This window comes from Stenella coeruleoalba (genome assembly GCF_951394435.1).
Source record: "Stenella coeruleoalba genome assembly, chromosome: 3".
Classification (NCBI taxonomy): Eukaryota; Metazoa; Chordata; class Mammalia; order Artiodactyla; family Delphinidae; genus Stenella; species Stenella coeruleoalba.
This window is the reverse complement of record NC_137148.1, coordinates 134,730,437-134,753,715: the sequence shown is the minus strand read 5'-3', so window position 1 is coordinate 134,753,715 and position 23,279 is coordinate 134,730,437.

The following is a 23,279-nucleotide window of genomic DNA, read 5'->3' as shown; positions in this document are numbered from 1 at the left end:
CCATGTAGGTTATGACACAATGTTGAGTAGTCTTCTCTTGGTATTCTGTAGGTCTTTGGTGATTATATACTTCACCTGTGTTTGTATATCTCTGTTAACCCCGATATCTTAATGTATCCAATCCTCACACCTTTCCATTGGTGAATCATAAGTTTGTTTAATAAATCTGTGATTGCCTTTCTCTGTGGAAATATCTTCACTGGTGTCACTTTTTAGGTAACACCTATAAGTGATATCATAGTATATGTGTCTTTCACTTTCTGACTTATGACAAGTTGTGTGATTACTTCTAGACTCATCTACGGTGTTGCAAATGGCATTGTGTCATTTTTTTCCTTGGCTAATATTCGGTCTGTACATGTAGCAGTTCTTTGTCCACTCATCTGTTGATGGAATTTTTGGTTGCTTCCATGTCTTGACTATTGTAATACTGCTGCAATGCACATTTGCCTGCCTGTGTCTTTCCAATTCTGTCATCTTTGGTTTTAGACCAAGTAGTGGGCCTGCTGGATCATATGGTAGCCAATTGTTTACCTTGTAAAGGCACCTCCATTCTGTTCCATTCATGGCTCTTACCAGGTTACGTCCCATTTAAAGTTGAGGGTATGCACTTCTCCATAACCCCTTCAGCATTTATTGTTTGTAGTTTTTCTCCTAATTTTTATTCTGACTGCTGTGAGCTGATACCTCTTTGTGGTTGGATTTGCATGTGTCTCATAATGCCTTGAAATTTAGCTTTCAGGCATGTCCTTTTTTTTCTTCAAACTGTGAGTACAGCTTACCTCTTCAAATGGTTTTCTTGAAATATGTGCCACATTTTGAAATATCTTGGCCATTACCTCCCTGAAGACATTTTGAGGGCAGGTTTCATTTACAGCCCTCGAGTACTTGTGCATATGAAGTGCCGATTAGCACAGGTTGTAAAGCTGCTGTTGCAGGCAACGGCCATTGGGCGGCAGCATTTCTGCTTTCCCCATTCTGGTAAGCAGGGAAACAGACCTTCCTGCCAGTGGTGTTCCTCTTTTATACACTAGAGGTGAATGTGCCTGGATAAACCCCCAAAGGCTGATGTTGTCCTACACTAAACTGTAACCAAAACTGTACCCATTCCCTAAACCTAACCCTAAACCTTACACTAAGCTGTACCATAATAATAACCCATACACTAACACTAACACGTACCCTAACCCAACCCTAAACCTTATACTTACCCAAGTCCTAATTGTAACACGTACACTAACAGTAACACTAACCCTAACAGGTACCCTAAACCGTTGTCGTACCCTAAACAGTGACCTAATCCGTACCCTTTCCCTAACGCTAAACCTAACCCTAAACCGTCCCCTAACCCACAACCTAATCCTAACCCATATACTAACACTAACCCACACCCTAACATGGATTCTAACCAAACCCGTTGTCGTACACTAACTGGTACCATAAACTGTATCCATTCCCTAACGCTAATCCTAACCATAACCCTAACCCTAAATCATACCCTAACCCGTACCCTAATCCTAACCCGTACCTTGGCGGGGGAACCGTATATCACACTGTCACTATAGAAAAACCTGCAGACACTGCAGTGACGGCGGCCAATAAGACTGGCTGGACTCCTCGCTACTTCAAAATTTCTTGTGACTCTGGGACTAATGGAATACAGAAGAAGACATCATCTAAGTCTAATACAGAATACCATGTCCTGGTGGATGGTAGAATGACCATCAGTGTGTAGGAATTAGGAACTACTGGATGTATATTCTCAGTTGCTTCACTGACCTGACGTCCTTTACCAAGTACCCAGTAGCCCACAGGGCTCTCGTGGTCAGGCCCCTCCCAGGATATGGAGCTCACCTGGGCAGGTACCCAGCAGCTCATGGGGCTCTCGTGGTCAGGCCCCTCCCAGGATTTGGAGCTCACCTGTGCAGATACCCAGCAGCCCACGGGGCTCTCGTGGTCAGGCCCCTCCCAGGATATGGAGCTCTCCTGTGCAGGTACCCAGCAAGACTGGGCACACAGGAACCGTGCACATAGCCCCCATTGCAGAGCACCCCCAGCTCACCTGTTGCTCAGGGCTGACACAGAGCACCTCAGAGCACGACTTGAACGAACAAACAACAGCTCCAACAGGTCTGTGACACTGGGCGTCACTCTGTGCGGCCTCCCTCCACCTGGTCTTCCAGAGACTTCCACTGCAGCCGGGGCACCAGGCCTCTGTCTCCACCCACCACCCCTCCTCTCCCTGACTCCTGGGTTCCTCTCATTAGGAGAGGGTCTTCTTGAAGTTGTCTCCCACTCATGGGCCTGATAAAATGATGATTAGAAAACAAGCCAGAGCTGCAGCCCCTTGTCTATCCTGACTCTCAGGAGCCCACACCTGTTCCTTGGACCTGGTCGGTTCATCAAGGTCCATTTTCTGCTGCTGTGAGCCCCAGAGGGGTGAGGATTGGCTGACCTGGGCAGCCTGACACTGCCGGCCAGCCCTCTACAGGTGTGCCTGGTTTGAGGTCAATATAAACACCGCTCCAGGCAGCAAGAGCCCCTTCAGTTGTGTCTGACGCCATACTCTCTGCCCCGTCAGCAGTGTCGGCGCTGGGCTGGTGGGAGGGAGTGAGGGGCCACGGTTTTTTGGGTGGCCCGGTGTGAGTGGGGCTCTGCTGGGCTTTCTGCAGGAGTTGCCAAGCTGCCAACTGCTAAAGAAGAGGATGTGTCACCCATATCTGCTGCTGGAATTTCTCCCCAGGCAGAGGTGAGTAAGGAAAAAAGCAGTGGGGGCCGGGACAGGAGGGGTATCTCGGGCAGGGAAATGGAAAGCTTCCAGAAGTGCACCCGGGGCCAGGACCATCCTGGTTGGCCTGTAGGCACCAAGTCGGCCTGGGTGCTGTCGCTGGTGTGGCTCCATGACCCTTCCTCTAGGCTTTCAAGTCCTTGCACAGATTCAGGTGTTTTACCTGGGAAGTGTGGGAACAGTTCAGCAGCAGCTGGCCTGGAGCTCAGCTCACGTTTACTCAGAGATGCCTCAGCAAGGTCCCCCAGCTTTACAATGAGGACGCTCCTTGCGGGGGGGGGGGTTGCTCCTGGCTGCATGGGAGACGATTACCCACCTCTGACCAACTTCAGGATTCTTTACCTTTGGAGCAAGTGCCCTGATAGGGTTTTCCTGTTTATAACTGGTGGGTTCTGCTTTTTTTTTTCTTTTTTGGTTCAATGTAGGTTTTATTCCTCTTTTTTGTATTTATAGATAGAAGCATGGAAATCATTCATTCATATAAATACATGTATGGGAATGGAAGAACTTTTTTTTTCTGTTTTACTTTTTGTATGTTTATGTATTATTTTAATTTTTAATTTTATTATTATACAGCAGGTTCTTTCTGGTTATCGATTTCATACATATGGGTGTATATAAGTCAATCCCAAACCCCCAATTCATCCCAGCACTACCCCACCCCCCCACGGCTTTCCCCCCTTGGTGTCCATACGTTTGTTCTCTACATCTGTGTCTCTATTTCTGCCCTGCAAACCAGTTCATCTGTTCCATTTTTCTTGGTTCCACATATATGCATTAATATACAATATTTCTTTTCCTCTTTCTGTCTTACTTCACTCTGTATGACAGTCTCTAGGTCCATCAACGTCTGTACAAATGACCGAATTTCATTCCTTTTTATGGCTGAGTAACATTCCATTTTATATATGTACCACATCTTTATCCATTCGTCTGTCTGTGTGCATTTAGGTTGCTCCCATTACCTGGCTATTGTAAATAGTGCTGCAGTGAACATTGTGGTGAATGTGTCTTTTTGATTTATGTTTTTCTCTGGGTATATGCCCAGTAGTGGGATTGCTGGATCATATGGTAATTCTATTTTTAGTTTTTTAAGGAACATCCATATTGTTCTCCATAGTGACTGTATCAATTTACATTCCCACCAATAGTGGAAGAGAGTTCCTTTTCTCCACACCCTCCCCAGCATTTGTTGTTTGTAGATTTTCTGATGATGTCTATTCTAAGAGGTGCGAGGTGATACCTCATTGTAGTTTTGATTTGCATTTCTCTAATAATTAGTGATGTTGAGAAACTTTTCATGTGCTTCTTGGCCATCTCTCTCTCTTCTTGGAATAAATGTCTATTTAGATCTTCTGCCATTTTTGTATTGGGTTGTTTGGTTTTGTTAATATTGAGCTGCATGGGCTGTTTATATATTATTGGAGATTAATCCTTTGTCTGTTGATTCATTTGCAAATATATTCTCCCATTCTGAGGGTTGTCTTTTCGTCTTGGTTTTACTTTCCTTTGCTTTGCAAAGGCTTTTATGTTTCATTAGTTCCCATTTGTTTATTTTTCTTTTTTATTGCATTACTCTAGGAGGTGGATCAAGAAAGATCTTGTTGTGATTTATGTCAGAGTATTCTTCCTATTTTTTCCTCTAAGAGTTTTATACTGTCCGGTCTTACATTAAGGTCTCTAATCCATTTTGAATTTATTTTTCTGTATGGTGTTAGGGAGTATTCTAATTTCATTCTTTTACATGTAGCTGCCCATTTTTCCCAGAACCACTGATTGAAGAGACTGTCTTTTCTCCATTGTATAGTCTTGCCTCCTGTGTCATAGATTATTGACCATTGGTATGTAGGTTTATCTCTGGGCTTTCTTTTTTTTTTTTTTCATTTTACAACTTTATTGGAGTATAATTGCTTTACAATGATGTGTTAGTTTCTGCTGTATAACAAAGTGAATCAGCTATACACATACCACCATATCCCCTCCCTCTTGCATCTCTCTCTCACTGTCTCTATCCCACCACTTTAGGTGTTCACAAAGCACTGAGCTGATCTCCCTGTGCTATGTGGCTTCTTCCCAGTAGCTATCGATGTTACATTTGGTAATGTATATTTGTCCATGCCACTCTCTCACTTTGTCCCAGCTTACCCTTCCCCCTCCCCGTGTGCTCAAGTCCTTTCTGTACGTCTGTGTCCTTAATCCTGTCCCGCCCCTAGGTTCTTCATAAACTTTTTTTTTCTTTAGACTCCATATATCTGTGTTAGCACACGCTATTTGTTTTTCTCTTTCTGACTTACTTTACTGTGTAGGACAGTCTCTACGTCCATCCATCTCACTACAAATAACTCAGTTTTGTTTCTTTTTATGGCTGAGTAATATGCCATTGTATATATGTGCCAGATCTTCTTTATCGATTCATCAGTCGATGGACACTTAGGTTGCTTCCATGTCCTGGCTATTGTAAATAGAGCTGCAACGAACATTGTTGAACATAACTCTTTTTGAATCATGGTTCTCTCAGTGTAAATGCCCAGGAGTTGGATTGCTGGGTCGTATGGTACTTCTATTTTTAGTTTTTTAAGGAACCTCCATACTGTTCTCCCTAGTGGCTATATCAAGTTACATTCCCACCAACACTGAAAGAGTGTTCCCTTTTCTCCAATAAATGCCTCTCCAGCATTTATTTTTTGTAGATTTTTTGATGATTGCCATTCTGACTGCTGTGAGTGATACCTCACTGTAGTTTTGATTTACATTTCTGTAATGATTAGTGATGTTCAGCATCCTTTCATGTGTTTGTTGGCAACCTGTATAGCGTCTTTGGAGAAATGTCTATTTAGGTCTTCTGCCCATTCCTGGATTGGGTTGTTTGCTTTTGTGATATTGAGCTACATGAGCTGCTTGTAAATTTTGGAGATTAATCCTTTGTCATTTGCTTCATTTGAAAATATTTTCTCCCATTCTGAGGGTTGTCTTTTCGTCTTCTTTATGTGTTTCTTTGCTGTGCAAAAGCTTTTAAGTTTCATTAGGTCCCATTTGTTTATTTTTGTTTTTATTTCCATTTCTCTAGGAGGTGGGTCAAATAGGATCTTGCTGTGATTTATGTCATAGAGTGTTCTGCCTATGTTTTCTTCTAAGAGTTTAATAGCGTCTGGTCTTAACATTTAGATCTCTAATCTATTTGGAGTTTATTTTTGCGTATGGTGTTATGGATGTTCTAATTTCATTCTTCTATGTGTAACTGTCCAGTTTTCCCAGCACCACTTACTGAAGAGACTGTCTTTTCTCCATTGTTTATCCTTGCCTCCTTTGTCATAGATGAGTTAGCCATAGGTATGTAGGTTTATCTCTGGGCTTTCTATCCTGTTCATTGATCTATATTTCTGTTTTGGTGCCAGGACCATATAGTCTTGATTACTGAGCTTTGTGGTATAGTCTGAAGTCAGGAAGTCTGATTCCTCCAGCTCTTTTAATTTCCCTCAAGACTGATTTGGCTATTCGGGGTGTTTTGTGTCTCCATACAAATTTTAAGTTTTTTTTTGTTCCAGTTCTGTAGAAAATGCCACTGATAATTTGATAGGGATTGCATTGAATCTGTAGATTGCTTTGGGTAGGATAGTCATTTTCACAATATTGATTCTTCTAATCCAAGCATATGGTTAATACTCCCATCTGTTTATATAATCTTTGATTTCTTTCAGCAGTGTCTTATAGTTTTCTGAGTATAGGACTTTGGCCTCCCTAGGTAGGTTCATTCCTACATATTTTATTCTTTTTGTTGCAGTGGCGTATGGGATTGTTTCCTTAATTTCTCTTTCTCATCTTTCATTGTTAGTGTAGAGGAATGCAAGAGATTTCTGTGCATTAATTTTGCATCCTGCAACTTTACCAAATTCATTGATTAGCTCTAGTAATTTTCTAGTGTCATCTTTAAGATTCACTATGTGTAGTACCGTATCATTTGCAAACAGTGAAAATTTTACTTCTTTTCCAATTTGTGTTCCTTTTATTTCTTTTTTTCTCTGATTGCGCTGTCTAGGACTTCCAAAACTATGTTGAATAATACTGGTGAGAGTGGACATCCTTGTTTTGTTCCTGATCTTAGAGGAAATTCTTGTAGTTTTTCACCATTGAGAATGATGTTTGTTGTGGGTTTGTCATATATGGCCTTTATTATGTTGAGGTAGATTCCCTCTATGTTCACTTTCTGGAGAATTTTTAATCATAAATGGGTGTTGAATTTTGTCAAAATTTTTTCCTGCTTCTATTGAGATGATATTTTTATTCTACAATTTGTTAATATGGTGTATCACATTGATTGATTTGTGTATATTGAAGAACCCTTGCGTTCCTGGGATAGACCCCACCTGATCATGGTGTGTGATCCTTTTAATGTGTTGTTCAATTCTGTTTGCTAGTATTTTGTTGAGGATTTTTACATCTATATTCATCAGTGATATTGGTCTCTAATTTTCTTTTTCTGTAGTATCATTGTCTGGTTTTGGTATCAGTGTGATGGTGGCGTCATAGAATGAGTTTGGGAGTGTTCCTTTCCCTGCAAATTTCTGCAGAGTTTGAGAAGGTTGGGTGTTAGCTCTTGTCTAAATATTTGATAGAATTCACCTCTGATGCCATCTGGTTCTGGACTTTTGTTTGTTGGAAGATTTTTAATCGCAGTTTCAATTTCATTACTTGTGATTGGTCTATTCATATTTTCTATTTACTCCTCTTTCAGTCTTGGAAGGTTATACCTTTCTAAGAATTTGTCCATTTCTTCCAGGTTGTCCATTTGATTGGCATAGAGTTGCTTGTAGAAGTCTCTTAGGATGCTTTGTATTTCTGTGGTGTCTGTTGCAACTTCTCCTTTTTCACATCTAATTTTATTGATTTGAGTCCTCTCCCTCTTTTCCTTGAGTCTGGCTAACGATTTATCATTTTTGTTTATCTTCTCAAAGAACCAGCTTTTAGTTTTATTGATCTTTGCTATTGTTTTCTTTGTTTCTATTTCATTTATTTCTGCTCTGATCTTTATGATTTCTTTCCTTCTACTAACGTTGGGTTTCTTTCTTCTTTCTCTAATTCCTTTAGGTGTAAGGTTAGATTGTTTATTTGAGAGTTTTCTGGTTTCTTGAAGTAGGCTTGTATTGCTATAAACTTCCCTCTTAGGACTGCTTTTGCTGCATCCCATAGGTTTTGGATCATCATGTTTTTGTTGTCATTTGTCTCTAGGTTGTTTTTGATTTCCTCTTTTCTTTCTTCAGTGATGTCTTGGTTATTTAGTGACGTATTGTTGAGCCTCCATGTGTTTCTGTTTTTTACATATTTTTTCCCTGTAATTGATTTCTAATCTCATAACCTTGTGGTCAGAACAGATGCTTGATATGATTTCAGTTTTATTAAATTTCCTGAGGCTTTATTTGTGACCCAAGATGTGATCTATCCTGGAGAATGTTCTGCGTGAAGTTGAGAAGAACATGTAATCTGCTGTTTTTGGATGGAATGTCCTATAAATATCAATTAAATCTATTTGGTCTATTGTGTCATTTAAAGTTTGTGTTTCCTTATTAATTTTCTGTCCGGATGATCTCCATTGGTGTAAGTAAAGCATTAAAGTCCCCTGCTATTATTGTGTTACTGTCGATTTTCTCTCTTATAGCTGTTAGCAGTTGCCTTATGTATTGAGGTGCTCCTATGTTGGGTACATATATATTTATAATAGTTATGTCTTCTTCTTGGACTGATCCCTTGATCATTATGTAGTGTCCTTCCTTGTCTCTTGTAACACTCTTTATTTTAAAGTCTATTGTATCTGATATGAGTATTGCTACTCCAGCTTTCTTTTGATTTTCATTTGCATGGAATATTCTTTTCCATCCCCTCACTTTCAGTCTGTAGGTTTCCCTAGGTCTGAAGTGGGTCTCTTATAGACTGCATATATATGGATCTTGTTTTTGTATCCATTCAGCAAGACTGTGTCTTTTGTTTGGAGCATTTAATCCACTCACATTTAAGGTAAATATTGATATGTATATTCCTATTAATATTTTCTTAATTGTTATGTGTTTGTTTTTGTAGATTCTTCTCTTCTGTTGTGTTTCCCACTTAGATAGGTTCCTTTAGCATTTGTTGTAAAGCTGGTTTGGTGGTGCTGAGTTCTCTTAGCTTTTGCTTGTCTGTAAAGCTTTTGATTTCTCCATTGAATCTGAATGAGATCTTGCTGGGTAGAGTTCTTTTGGTTGTAGGTTCTTCCCTTTCATCACTTTAAATATATCAGCCCACTCCCTTCTGGTTTGTAGAGTTTCTGCTGAGAAATCGGCTGTTAACCTTATGGGAGTTCCCTTGTATGTTGTCATTTTCCCCTTGTGCTTTCAATAATTTTTCTTTGTCTTTAATTTTTGTCAGTTTGATTATTACGTGTCTCGGCATTTTTCTCCTTGGGTTTATCCTGCCTGGGACTCTTTCTGGACTTGGGTGGCTACTATTTCCTTTCCCATGCTAGGGAAGTTTTCGACTGTAATCTCTTCAAATATTTTCTCGGGTCCTTTCTCTCTCTCTCTTCACCTTCTGGGATCCCTATAATGCAAATTTTGTTGTGTTTAATGTTATCCCAGAGGTCTCTTAAGCTGTCTTCATTTCTTTGCATTCTTTTTTCTTTATTCTTTTCTGCAGCAGTGAATTCCACCTTTCTGTCTCCAGGCCAGTTATCCGTTCTTCTGCCTCAGTTATTCTACTATTGATTCCTTCTAGTGTATTTTTTTGTTTGTTTTTGCGGTACGTGGGCCTCTCACTTTTGTGGCCTCTCCCATTGTGGGGCACAGGCTCTGGATGTGCAGGCTCAGCGACCATGGCTCACGGGCCCAGCCGCTCCGTGGCATGTGGGATCTTACCAGACCAGGGCACGAACCCATGTCCCCTGCGTCGGCAGGTGGACTCTCAAGCACTGCGCCACCAGGGAAGCCCCCTTCTAGTGTATTTTTCATTTCAGTTATTGTATGGTTCATCTCTGTTTGTTTGTTCTTTAATTCTTCTAGGTCTTTGTTAACTATTTCTTGCATCTTCTTGATCTTTGCCTCCATTCTTTTTCCAAGGTCTTGGATCATCTTCACTATCATTATTATGAATTCTTTTTCTGGAAGGTTGCCTATCTCCACCTCATTTAGTTGTTTTTCTGGGGTTTTATCTTGTTCCTTCATCTGGTACAAATTCCTCTGCCTTTTCATTTTGTCTATCTTTCCGTGAATGTGGTTTTCCATCCACAGGCTGAAGAACTGTAGTTCTTCTTGCTTCTGCTGTCTGCTCTCTGCTGGATGAGTCTATCTTAGAGGCTTGTGCAGCATTCCTGATGTGAGGGACTGGTGGTGGGTAGAGCTGGGTGTGGCTCTGGTGGGCAGAGCTCAATAAAACTTTAATCCGCTTGTCTGCTGATGCATGGGGCAGAGTTCCCTCTCTGTTTGTTGTTTGGCCTGAGGCGACCCAGAACTGTGGCCTACCTGGCTCTTTGGTGGGGCTACCTGTGGACTCTGGGAGGGCTCATGCTAAGGAGGACTTCCCAGAACTTCTGCTGCCAGTGTCCTTGTCCGCACTGTGAGCCCCAGTCACCCCCCGCCTCTGCAGGAGACCCTCTAAAACTAGCAGGTAGGTCTGCTCAGTCTCCTATGGGGTCACTGCTCCTTCCCTTGGGTCCTGATGTGCACACTACTGTGTGTGTCCTCCAAGAGTGGAGTCTCTGTTGTGACTCTACGTCTCTGAGTGGGGTTGAGACTCTGAGACTGAGTGGAGTCTCACAGACTCTGTGTCCTGTGAAACTTCGATGCTTTGTGGTTCTAGAAATCCTATAGGAGACGGTCCACAGCAGGTGAAGCTAATGCTGTCGGTGGAGGTGGTGAAGCCAAAGATCTGCAGTTCAGACTAAAGGTGCCGATGTACATTCAGGACAAAACAATCTCATGTGAATGTAGTTCAGGCAGGTTTAACATAAATACAGTCAGGTTAATGCCTAACATCTTCTATCTTGTGCCTCCCCTCAGGGACCCCCTCCTCAGTTCCTGAGGCTCCTGTAACTCATGTACAGTGGAAGGGAGACTGGGCTCTGTCCAGTCTGAGCCCTGAGTTAGCCTGTGTGTATCTTAGGATACTTTGTATTTCTGTGGTGTCTGTTGTAACATCATCGCTTTCATTTCTGATTTATTTGGGCCCTCTCTTTTTAAAAAAAACATACTACTATTGTCTTTTGTTCTTTACAGAAGCTAAAAAAATGTTTGATCTATTACCCTTACTCTATGTATAGGTTTTTCAGTGAGATTTTTACTTTTGTTTGTTTTCTTGTTACTATCAATAATTAGTGAGACTTCTTTTAAGCTTAAGTAAATTCCTTCCACATTGCATGTAAGGCTGGTTTATGAGTGACGAACTCGTTTAGCTTTTGCTAGTCTGGGAAACTCTTGATCTCTCCTTCAATTCTTTCTTTCCTCCATAAATTTATTTATTTATTTCTGGCTGTATTAGGTCTTCATTGCAGTGCGTGGGCTTTTCTCTAGTTGTGGCAAGTGGAGGCTACTCTTCGTTGTGGTGCATGGGCCGTTGTGGTGCATGGGCTTCTCATTGCAGTGGCTCTCCTTGTTGTGCAACATGGGCTCTAGGTGCTCAGGCTTCAGTAGTTGCGGCTAGCAGGCTCAGTAGTTGTGTCTCATGGGCTCTAGAGCACAGGCTCGGTAGTTGTGGCACACAGGCTTAGTTGCTCTGTGGCATGTGGGATCTTCCTGGATCAGGGCCCGAACCCGTGTCCCCTGCATTGGCAGGCAGATTCTCAACCACTGTGACATCAGGGAAGCCCTCTCCTGCAATTCTGAATAATAATTTTGCTGGTAGAGTATTCCTGTTGTAGACTTTTTCTTTTTACCCCATTGATTATATCCTATCATTCCTTCCTAGTTTGAAAATTGTGCTGAGAAGTCATCTGACAGTCTTATGGGAATACCTTGAACATAACTAGACCCTTTTATTTCACTGCCTCTGTGATCACTCTTTAAATTTTTAAATTTTTGGAGCTTTATAATATGTCTTGGTGTGGACCTGTTTGTCTTCATCTTGTTGGGGACTCTGTTTTTCCTGGACCTGGATGTGTGTTTCCTTCCCCAGGTTAGGAAAGTTATCAGTTACTCTATCCTCCAATAAGTTATCTGCCCGTTTCTCTCTTCTCCTCGTTCTGGGGCCCCTGTAATGCTCATGTTAATATTCTTGATGTTGTCTCAGAGGTCCCTTTACGTATACTCTTAATTGCTTTTACTTTGGGCTATTCAGTTTGGGTGATTTTCACTACTCTGTTTTCCATTTCACTGATCTGTTCTTCTGTATCACACAGTATAATGTGGCTTCTCTCATGTACATGTGTGTGTGTGTTTTAATCTCTTTTATTGTATTGTTCACTGTTTTCTTCTTTTTGACATGTTATTACTCTGTTGAAATTCTCACTATGTCTATCTATTCTTCTCCTGACTTGGGTGAGCGTCTTTATAATCATTACTGTGAACACTTTTTTTTATCGGGTAGAATGCCTATCCCTGTTTTATTCAGTTCTTTTTCTGACGTCGTGTCTTGTTACTTCATTTGTAACGTATTCCTCTATTTCCTTATGTTTCCTAATTCTCTGTACATCTTTATTCATTCGGTTCAGGTTGTTACATTCCCGGGTCTCAGAGAAGTGGCCTTATATAGGAGATGACTGATAGGGCCCAGCAGCACATTGTCCTCTGGCCAGCAGAGCCACATGCTCCAGGGGTGTCCCCTGTGTGGGCTGCACACACCTTTCTCTTACGGCCAACGCAGGGCCAACTGCTGTAGACGAGCCGGTAGGTGGTATTGGACCCTGGCCTAAATGGCTGTGAGCCCCTGCAGTATGTGATTGATTGCCATGGGTGTGCTGATATCCAAGGCAGCCCTCCATTATGGGTGGCTGTGTGGTGCTCCAGGTGCACAGGTGGACAGCCTAGGCCCCCAGTGTGTCTGGTTGTGAGGCCTTCTGGTGCGGGAGTGCTGTGGGCATGGTGGTAAATGGGGCAGGCCCCTGATTCTAATCAGTTCCAGGGAAGATTCTAAAATGTTGCTTGCCCGTGTCTCAGTTCCTAGTGGGAGTCCCAGTTGCCTCTTGCCTTTCCAAGAAGCTCTCCGAGATTAGCAAGTGGGTCTGGCACACGTGTCTTTCACTCTATTGGCTCTGCACAGGGACTGAGAACATGTGAGATTTGTGTGTGCCCTATGAGAGCAGTCTCAGTTTCCTTTAGTCTCCAGATTTCCTGAAAATAAGCCCTGCAAGTTTTCAAAGCCAGACCTGCTGTGTTCTTTTCTTCCAGTGCAGGAACCCTGGGCTGAGCAGCCTAATGCCAGGCTCATACCCTTCCCTCCATGTGGAGGACCTATGCAATTGTGATATCTTCCAGCTGTGGGTCACTGTGCTATATGTGTGGGTTCCAAATAGACTGTGTTTCCAGTCCTCCTACCTGCCTTGTGGTTTCTCCTTCCTTATATCTTTAGTTGTGGAAAACATTCCCTGCTAGTCTTCAGAGATAATTCCCGTGTAAGTTGTTGTAATTTGGGTGTGTCTTTGGCAGCAGGGGAGCTCAGTATCTTCCTACTCTATCATCTTGATCCCCTCTCAAGAGTTCTTTGAAAATATATGCATTTATTACTGTAAACATAACTCTTTGAATTGCAGTCTTGTTCCTGTATTCCATAAATTTAGGTACTTTGTGTTTCCAATTTTGTTTGCTTTAAGATTTCTTTTAAATTTCCGCTTTGATTTATTCCTGTATGCATTGGCTATTCAGGAGCTTATTGTTCAATTTCTAATTGTTCTTGAATTTTCAATTATTCTTTTTAATATTGAATTTCAGTTTCATACCATTGTGGTTGGAAATGATCCTTGATATGATTTCAATATTCTTGGATTTTTGAAGACTTGTTTTGTGGCTTAACATAGGATCTACCCTACGCAATGTTCTATGTGTACTTAAGAACAATGGAAAGTTTGCTGCTGTTGAGTGGAATATACTGTAGATGTATGTTAGGTTCATTTGATATCAAGTGTGTGTTCAGGTTCAGTGTTTCCTGATTGATATTATGTCCGGATGATCTATACAGTGTTGAAAGTTGGGTATCGATGTTTCTTACCATTATTTTATTTCTGCACATTTTCCCCTTCACGTGGGTTAATATATTCTTTATATGTTGAGAGGCTCCAAAGCTGGATACATACATATTTATAATTGTCATGATTTCTTGATGAATTAATCCATTTATCATTATATGATAACCTTCTTTCCTTTGAGAGGTTTGACTTCAAGTCTTTTTTATCTCATAATAGACTAGTCAGTCAAGTATCATTTTCATGGAGTATTTTGTTCCCAATCTTTCAATTTTATGCTATATATGGATTAGAAGTTAACATGAATATCTTGTACACAGTATAATTGAACTTTCTTTAATCCATTCAGCCACCCTATGGATTATTTAAATTGCAGTATAGTTGATTTACAATATTACATTAGTCTCAGGGGTACAACATATGGATTGAATATTTTTATAGATCATGTTCCACTAAAGTGATTACACAATAATGTCTATATTTCCCTGTGTTGTACTATATATCCTTGTTTGTTTATTTCATACATAGGGGTACTGGCTTTAGAGAAACAAACTACTGTTTTTCCCTCCCCCTTTAAGTCGCCCCACCAGTAACCACTAATTTGTTCTCTGTGGGTCTATTTCTGTTTTGTTATATACATACATTTCTCGCATTTTTAGATTCTACAGAGAAGTGAGAACATAGTGTATTTGTCCTTCTCTAACTTAAGTAGGTATAAATATTCTAGGCCTATTCATGTTGTTGCAAATGGCAGAATTTGATCCTTTCTAATGGCTGAGTAATAGTCTATTGTGTATACATACCACATCTTCTTTATCCACTCATCTGTTGATGGACATTTAGTTTGCTTCCATATGTTGGCAATTGTAAACCATGCTGCTATGAACATTGGGATGCATGTATCTTGTCAAATTGGTGTCTTCATTTTCTTTGGACATATACCAAGCAGTGGAATTGCTGGCTAATATGATAGTTCTACTTTTAGCTTTTATCAGGACCTCCATATTCTTTTCATAGTGGGTGTACCAACTTACAATCCCACCACCAGTGTACTAGGATTGCCTTCTCCATGTCATGAACGACATTTCATATTTGTATACTTTGGAATAATAGCCACGTTGAGAGGTGTGACCTGACGTCTCATTATGGGTTTTCTTGTGGATCATTCATTAAATTTAATTTACAAAAGAAGGTGATAGGCTGGATGTGATCTCCAGGTTTAGTTTGCTAATGCCTGGTAGAGGTTAATTTGGGGAGAATTAATACCTTTACAGTGTTATTTATTGCTTACATTTTTCAGGTCGACATTTAGTGATTGGAAACATTTAAAATTTTTTCTCCCTGAAGGATATATGAAGTCTGTTGGTTTGTTTCTGTTTTATAAATTTGTTCATTTCTATCATTTTTTAGACTCCACTATAAGTGATATCATATGATATTTGTCTTTTTCTATCTGACTTACTTCACTTAGAATGAAATAATGTCATTTGCAGCAACAGGAATGGACCTAGAGATGATCATGCTTTTTCATTTCTGAGTAATATTTATTTGATTGTGTACATGTACAACTTCTTCATTATCCATTCATCTGTTGATGGACATTTTGGTTGCCTCCATGTCTTTGCTATTGTAAACAGTGCTGCTGCAGTGCATGTTTGGGTTTGGGTGCATTTGCCATTTTCATTTCTGGCTTTCTGCAGATGTACACCCAGAAGTAAGACTGCTGGATGACATGGTAGCTCTAGTTTTACTTTTAAAAGGCATCTCCATACTGTACTTTATAGTGGCTGTTACCAGCTTACATCACACCAACAGCATAGGAGGGTTCCCTTTTCTCCATGTCCTCTCCAGCATTTATGGTTTGTAAACTTTTTGATGATGGCCATTCTGACCGTGTGAGGTGATACCTTGTTGTAGTTTTGATTTGCATGTGTCTGTCCAATAATTCGAGATTTTGAGCATCTTTGCGTGTGTTCTTTTTAAACACTGTGAGGAAAAGTTACAGTTGACATTGGGTTTTTGAAAGTCTGACTATTTTGAATTTTTTCTCGATAACTACCACAGGACATTTCTTAAGGGCAGGTGTCATTTACACCCTGGCAGTCCTTGTGAATATGAAGTGCCCATAAGCACATGTTTTAAAGTTGCTGTTGTGGAAATGGGCACAGATGTTAGGATTTCCTCCATGCCCCTCTCTGGTTACTTGGGTAACCAGAGCCACTGTGGAAGACGGGCTCTTGGATGGTAAATTAGTGTGGGCTGTGGCAGAAGAAACACCCCAGATCTTCTGTTTTGTTACTTCTTGTTTTTGTTTTAATTTAATTTTTCTTTTTTATTGGAGTAAAGTTGATTTAAAATATTCTGTTTGTGGTAGGCGTACAGAATCTTGTTCAGTTATGTATACTCATATGTGTATTCATCTTCAGATTCTTTTCCCATATAGGTTATTAGAGAGTGTTGAGTAGACTTCCCTTTGTTATGCAGTAGGTCCTTGTTGATAATCTATTTTATATGTATTAGTGTGTAAATATTTTCCCCAGCCTCCTGATTGATTTATTCCTTCCACCCACCTTTCTCATTGGGTAAGCATAAGTTTGTCTTCTAAGTCTGTGAGTCTGTTTCTCTCTCTTTTATTTTATTTTTTTGGCTGTACTGCAAGGCATGTGTGATATTAGTTCTCCCAACACCAGGGATCGAACCCATGCCCCCTGAATTGGAAGCTCAGATTCTTAACCATTGGACCACCTGGAAAGTCCCTGTTTCTCTCTTGTAAATTAGTTCATTGGTATCAATTTTTAAATTCCAGCTATAAGTAGTATCATATGATATTTGACTTTCTCTTTCTGACTTACTTCACTTAGTATGATTATCTCTAATTCTATCTATGATGCTGCAAATGGCATTCCTTCGTTCTTTTCATTTCTGAGTAATATTTCACTGTGAACATGTACCGCTTCTTTATCCGTCCATCTGCTGATGGATATTTTGGTTGCTTCCATGTCTTAGACGTTGTAAATTGTGCTGCGGCACACATATGGGTGCATGTGTGTTTTCCAGTTCTGGTTTTCTCCTGTTATACGCCTGGGAGTGGGACAGCTGGATCATATGGTACCTCTAAGTTTACCTTGTAAAGGCACCTCCATACTCTTATTTATAGTGGCTGTTGCCCAACCCACTCTTAGATCCCAACAGCAGCATAGGAGGGTTGCCTTTTTTCTACAACCTCTCAAGCATTTACTGTTTGTTTGCAGATGCTTCAATGGTGGCTATTCTTACTCATGTGAAGTGATCCCTCATTGTAGTTTTGATTTCCATGACGCTAATAATATAGGAATTAGAACATCTTTTCAAGTGCTTTTCTTTTTAGCAGTGTAAAATTTACCTATTGAGATAGGATCGTGAAAGTCTGTTCCTTTGGAATTTATTTTGCTTACCTACCCGTGGACATTTCCTGATTGTGGGTGTCATTTAGAGCCCAACAGTTCTTCTGAATATTAGGTACCCATAAGCATTGTTTTTAAAGTTGCAGTTGCAGGAAAGGGCAACAAGGCAGTGGAATTTATTCATACTCACCTTGATTGCTAGGTAAAACATTGGTTTCGTGGAATTCCTCTTCCTAGGTTGTAAATTGGAGTGTAAAGTGCCAGGACAAATACACAAAATCTTGTGTCACATTACTTCTTGTTTAATTTAATTTTTATTTCTTATCAGAGTAAATTTCATTACAATGTTGTGTTTGTTCTAGGTGTAAAGAAGCTGGTTCATTCATATGTCTACATATATCTAATCAGGTTTAGATTCTTTCGCATGTTGGTCATTAGAGAGAGTTGAGTAGACCTCCCTTGGCATCCAGTAGGTCCTTCTTGATTATATATTTTATATGAATTATTAAATGCATGTTAACCCCAACATCCTAATTTTTCCATTCCTTTCACCTTTTCCAAAGTCTGTATGGGTCTTTCGCAGTGGAAATATATTCATGGGTATCAATTTTTAGATAACCCTAGTAAATGATGTCATCGGATATTTGTCTTTCTTTTTGTGACTTACTTTACGTAGTATGTTTACCCCTAGGTTCATCAGTGGTGATGGAAAAGGCATTGTTTCATCATTTCCATGGCTAATATTCGATTGTGTACATGTACCACTTCTTTGCCCATTCATTTGTTTTTGAACATTTTGCTTGCATCCATGTCTGGCTACTGTAAGTATCGCTGAAGAGCATTTTTGGGTACCTGGGCATTTCTGAATTCTGGTGTTCTCGGGTTACAGGCCCATTAGTGTTTTGGCAGGATCACATAGTAGCTCAATTTTTACCTTTTAAAGGCGCCTTCATTCTGTTCTGATTAGTGGCTCTTACCAGTTTACATCCCAGCAGCAGCATATGAGTGTATCCATTCTCAGAAACCCATTCAGCACTTATTGTTTGCAGACACTTTTCTCTGATGGCCATTCAGACTATTGTGAGCTGATAGCTTTTTGTAGTTTAAATTTGCATGTCCCTAATAATTTTTGATGTTGAACATTTTTTCATGTCCTTAAAAAAAAAAACACTGTGAGGAAATTTACCTCTCGAAATTGTCTTCTCCGGCTTTTCTACTGTTTTGCATATTAATGTCCATTCCTGACCGCAAGATATTTTTTGAGGGCAGGTGTCATTCAAAGGCCTGCAGTCCTTGTGAATATTAAGTGACCAGTAGCACTGGGATTAAAGCTGCTGTTGCGGGAATTGACCACAAGGCGGCAGATTTCTACATTCCCAACTTTGGTTACAAGGACAGGAGGGCCTTCCTTGAAGTTGTGGTCCTAGGTTGCAAATTGTAGTGGAATGTCCCAGGACAAACTCCCAAAAGCTTATGTCTCCTACTTACGTTTGTTTTCTACATTTATTTTATGTTTCTTATTGGAGTAAATGTTTTTTAAACTAGATTCTTCCTCGATCTACAATTTCCCCTTTCTCCTTTGCCTTTAATATTTATTTGTTTATTTTTGGCTGTGTTGCGTCTTCGTTTCTGTGCGAGGGCTTTCTCTAGTTGCGGCAAGCGAGGACCACTCTTCATCGAGGGGCGTGGGCCTCTCACTATTGTGGCCTCTCTTGCTGTGAGGCACAGGCTGCAGACGCGCAAGCTCAGCAGTTGTGGCTCATGGGCATAGTTGCTCCACGGCATGTGGGATCCTCCCAGACCAGGGCTCGAACCCGTGTCCCCTGCATTGGCAGGCAGATTCTCAACCACTGTGCCACTAGGGAAGCCCCTATTGGAGTAAATTTTATTAGAGTGTTGTGATTCTCTGGATGTACCAATTAGGATCAATTTTTCATACATATATCTGTTCATCATTGGATTCTGTTGCCATGTAGGTTATTACAGAGTGTTGAGTAGAGCTCCCTTGGTATTTGGTAGGTGTTTGGTGATTATATAATTTATATATATTAATGATTATATAATTTGTATACATTATAAGTTTATATACTTATAACATATATTAGTGTATGTATGTTAACCCCATAATCCTAATTTACTCATCCTCCCACCTTTCATTTTGGTTAACCATTAGTTTGTTTTATACGTCTCTGAGTGTCTTTTCCTTTGGAAATATGTTCATTGGTAGGAATCTTAAGATAACATCTATAAATTATATCATAGGATATATATCATACACTTTTGACTTCACGTAATATGATTATTTCTAGACTCACCTGTAGTCATGACAGCGACACTGTTCATTTTTTTGAAAGCTAATCTTCCATTAGGTACATGTACCACTTCTTCTTTGTCCATTCATCTGTTAACTGACATTTTTGCTGCTTCCATGTCCTGGCTATTTTCAGTATTACTTCAGTACAGGTTTGTCAGCGTGTGTCTTCTCGATTCGGCGCTTAGGTGATAGGCCCAGTGGTGGGCGTGTCGGATCGAACGACATCTCAATTTTTACTTTTAAACGCAGCTCCTTTCTGTTCTCATTACCGGATCTTACCACTTTACATCTCACAAGCAACTAGAGGATACACAGTTCTCTAAAACACCTTCAGCGTTTATTGTCTGTAGACTTTTGGCTGATGGTAGTTGACTTGCGTGAGTTGAAACCTTTTTGTAGGCTAGATTTGCATGAGTCTAATAATTCCTGATGTTGAGCTTTTATCCATTTTCTTTTTTTATTTGAAAAATAGTGAGTAAAACTTACCTCTTCATACTATCTCCTTGAAAAAATTGCCAGATTTGAATTTTTTTGGCCATTCCATACCTCAGCACAAGTTTTGACGGCAGGTGTGCTTTACAGCCCAGAGTGAGTCCTTGTGAATGTTAAGTGACGGTTACCTGTGGTTTTAAAGCCGCTCTTGCGGGAAATGGCACAAGGCGACAGCATTCCTACGTTTCCAATTCTGGGTTTTTTGGGCAACAGATCTTTCCTGGAAATCGTGTTTGTAGGCTACAATTTAGAGTGGAACGTGTCAGGGCAAACGCCCAAGAGCTTATATCGCCATAATTCTTGTTTGTTTTTTTAAATTTAATTTTTATTAATTATAAGAGCAAATTTGAGAAAATTGTTGTGTGTGTTCTAGCTGAACAGAATCTGCTTCATTATATCTATGTGTACATCTATTCATCTTTGGATCCTTTCCCATGTAGGTTATTACAGAGTGTTGAGTAGACCTCTCTTGGTATTCCATAGGTATTTTGTGATTATATATTTCATATATATGAGTACATGTCTGTTAACCCCCACATCCTAATTCATACATTCCTTACACCTTTCCATTTGGTTAAACATAATTTGGTTTTCTGAATCTATGAGTGTCCTTCTCTTGGAAAGTATTTCGTGGGTATCAACTTTTATGTAACACCTATAAGTGATGTAATAGGATATCTGTCTTTCGGTTTCTTTCTTACTTCAAGTTGGGTGATTATCTCTAGATCCTTCTATGGTGGTGCCAATGGCACTGTTCCATGCTTTTCCATGGCTAATATTCCATTGTGTACACGGACCACTTCTTCTTGGTGCATTTTTCTGTTGATGGACATTTTGGTTTCTTCCAGCTCTTGGCTATGGTACATGTTGCTGCGGTGAAGGATTGCCAGCCTGTGTCTTTTTGATTCAGGTCTACTCAGCTGATAGGCCCATTAGTGGGCCTACCAGATCACATAGTAGCTTTAATCACAAGTTTTACCTTTAAACACACCTCCATTTTGCTCTCTGTACTGGCTGTTACCAGGTTACATCCCATCAGCAGCTAGAGGGTACACAGTTCTCTAAAACCCCTTCAGCATTTATACTATGTAGACTTTTTTGCTCATGATCCTTCTGACGGCTGTGAGGTGAACGTGTTTCTAGACTGGATTTGCATGGCTTTATTAATTCCTGACGTTGAGCGTTTTTCCATGCCTTTTTCTATAACAAAAAAAGAGACAGAATATAAAATGTGCATAAAATATGCCTCTTGAAATTGTCGTTTTCAAATATGGATGCCTTTTGAGATTTTTGCTCGATTTACGACCGAAGGATTGTTTTGAGGGCAGGTGTCATTTACAGGCCTGCAATTATTTTGACTATCAAGTAACCGTTACAGCTGCAGTTAGAGCTGCTGTTGTGTGAAACGGCCACAAGGCGGCAGCAGTTCTCATTAACCAAATCTGGTTACTAGGGAAACAGAGCCTCGATGGAAGTCCTGTTCTAGGTTGCAAATTAGAATGGAATGGGCCAGGAAAAAGCCCCTTAAGTTTATATCTCACTAAATATTGTTCTTTTTTTAAATTTAATTTTCATTGTTTATCACAGCAAGTGTGATTACAATGTTTTGCTTGTTTTAGGTGTGCAAGATGTGGTTGTTTTCCACATATACATATCTCTTTTCTTCTTTGGATCCTTTTCCCATTTTAGGTTATGACACAATGTTGAGTAGTCTTCTCTTGGTATTCCGTAGGTCTTTGGTGATTATATACTTTACCTGTGTTTGTATATCTCTTAACTCTGACATCCTAATGTATCCAATCCTCACACCTTTCCATTGGTGAACCATAAGTTTGTTTAATGAATCTGTGATTGCCTTTCTCAGTGGAAATATCTTCACTGGTATCGGTTTTTAGGTAACACCTATAAGTGATATCATAGGATATGTGTCTTTCGCTTTCTGACTTACTACAAGTTGCGTGATTACTTCTAGACTCATCTATGGTGATGCAAATGGCATTGTGTCATTTTTGTCCTTGGCTAATATTCCATCTGTACGTGGACCAGTTTTTCCTTGTCCACTCACCTGTTGATGGACTTTTTGGTTGCTTCCATGTCTTGGTTATTGTAACACTGCTGAAATGCACATTTGCCTGCCTGTGTCTTTCAATTATGTCTTCTTCGGTTATAGGCCCAGGAGAGGGCCTGTTGGATCATATGGTAGCATAATGTTTACCTTGTAAAGGTGTCTCCATTCTGTTCTCATCAGTGGCTCTTACCAGGTTATGTTCCACTTAAATTTGAGGGTATGCCCTTGTCCACAACCCTTTCAGCATTTATTGTTTGTAGCTTTTCTGCTGATGTTTATTCTGACAGGTGTGAGCTGACACCTCTTTGAGGTTGGATTTGCATGCATCTCATAATCCCTTGAGATTGAACTTCCAGGCATGTCCTCTTTTTTTTCAAGCTGTGAGTAGCGCTTACCTCTTCAAATGGTTTTCTGGAAGTATGTGTCACATTTTGAAATATTTTGGCCATTACCTCCCTGAAGACATTTTGAGGGCAGGTTTCATTTACAGCCCTCCAGTACTTGTGCATATGAAGTGACCATTAGCACAGGTTTTAAAGCTGCTGTTGCAGGTACTGGCCATTGGGCGGCAGCATTTCTCCTTTCCCCATTCTGGGAATTACGGAAAGTCTTTCCTGCCAGTGGTGTTCCTCGGTTATATATTAGAGAGGAATGTGCCCGGACAAAGCCCCAAAAGCTGATGTCTCCTTACTTACGTTTGGTTTCTAAATTGAAATTATATATATTTTTTATTGGAGTAATATTCCATTGTGTACATGGACCTTCCTCTGTTTTTTGTGCCTTCCTCTGTTGTGCCTTCCTCTGTTGACAGACATTTTTGTTGCTTCCAAGTGTTGGCTGTGGTAAATATTGCTGGCGTGCCGGATTGCCACCCTGTGTCTTTTTGATTCTCATCCTCTCAGGTGATAGGCCCAGGAGTGGGTATGCTTGATTGAATGGTAGCTCAATATTTACCTTATCAAGGCACCTCCTTTGTGTTTTCATTACTGGTTCTTACCATGTCCCACTTAGAAACGAGGGTGTGCATTTCTCCACAACCCCTTCAGCATTTATTGTTTGCAGAACTTTTGCTGATGACTATTTTGACTGGGGTGAGC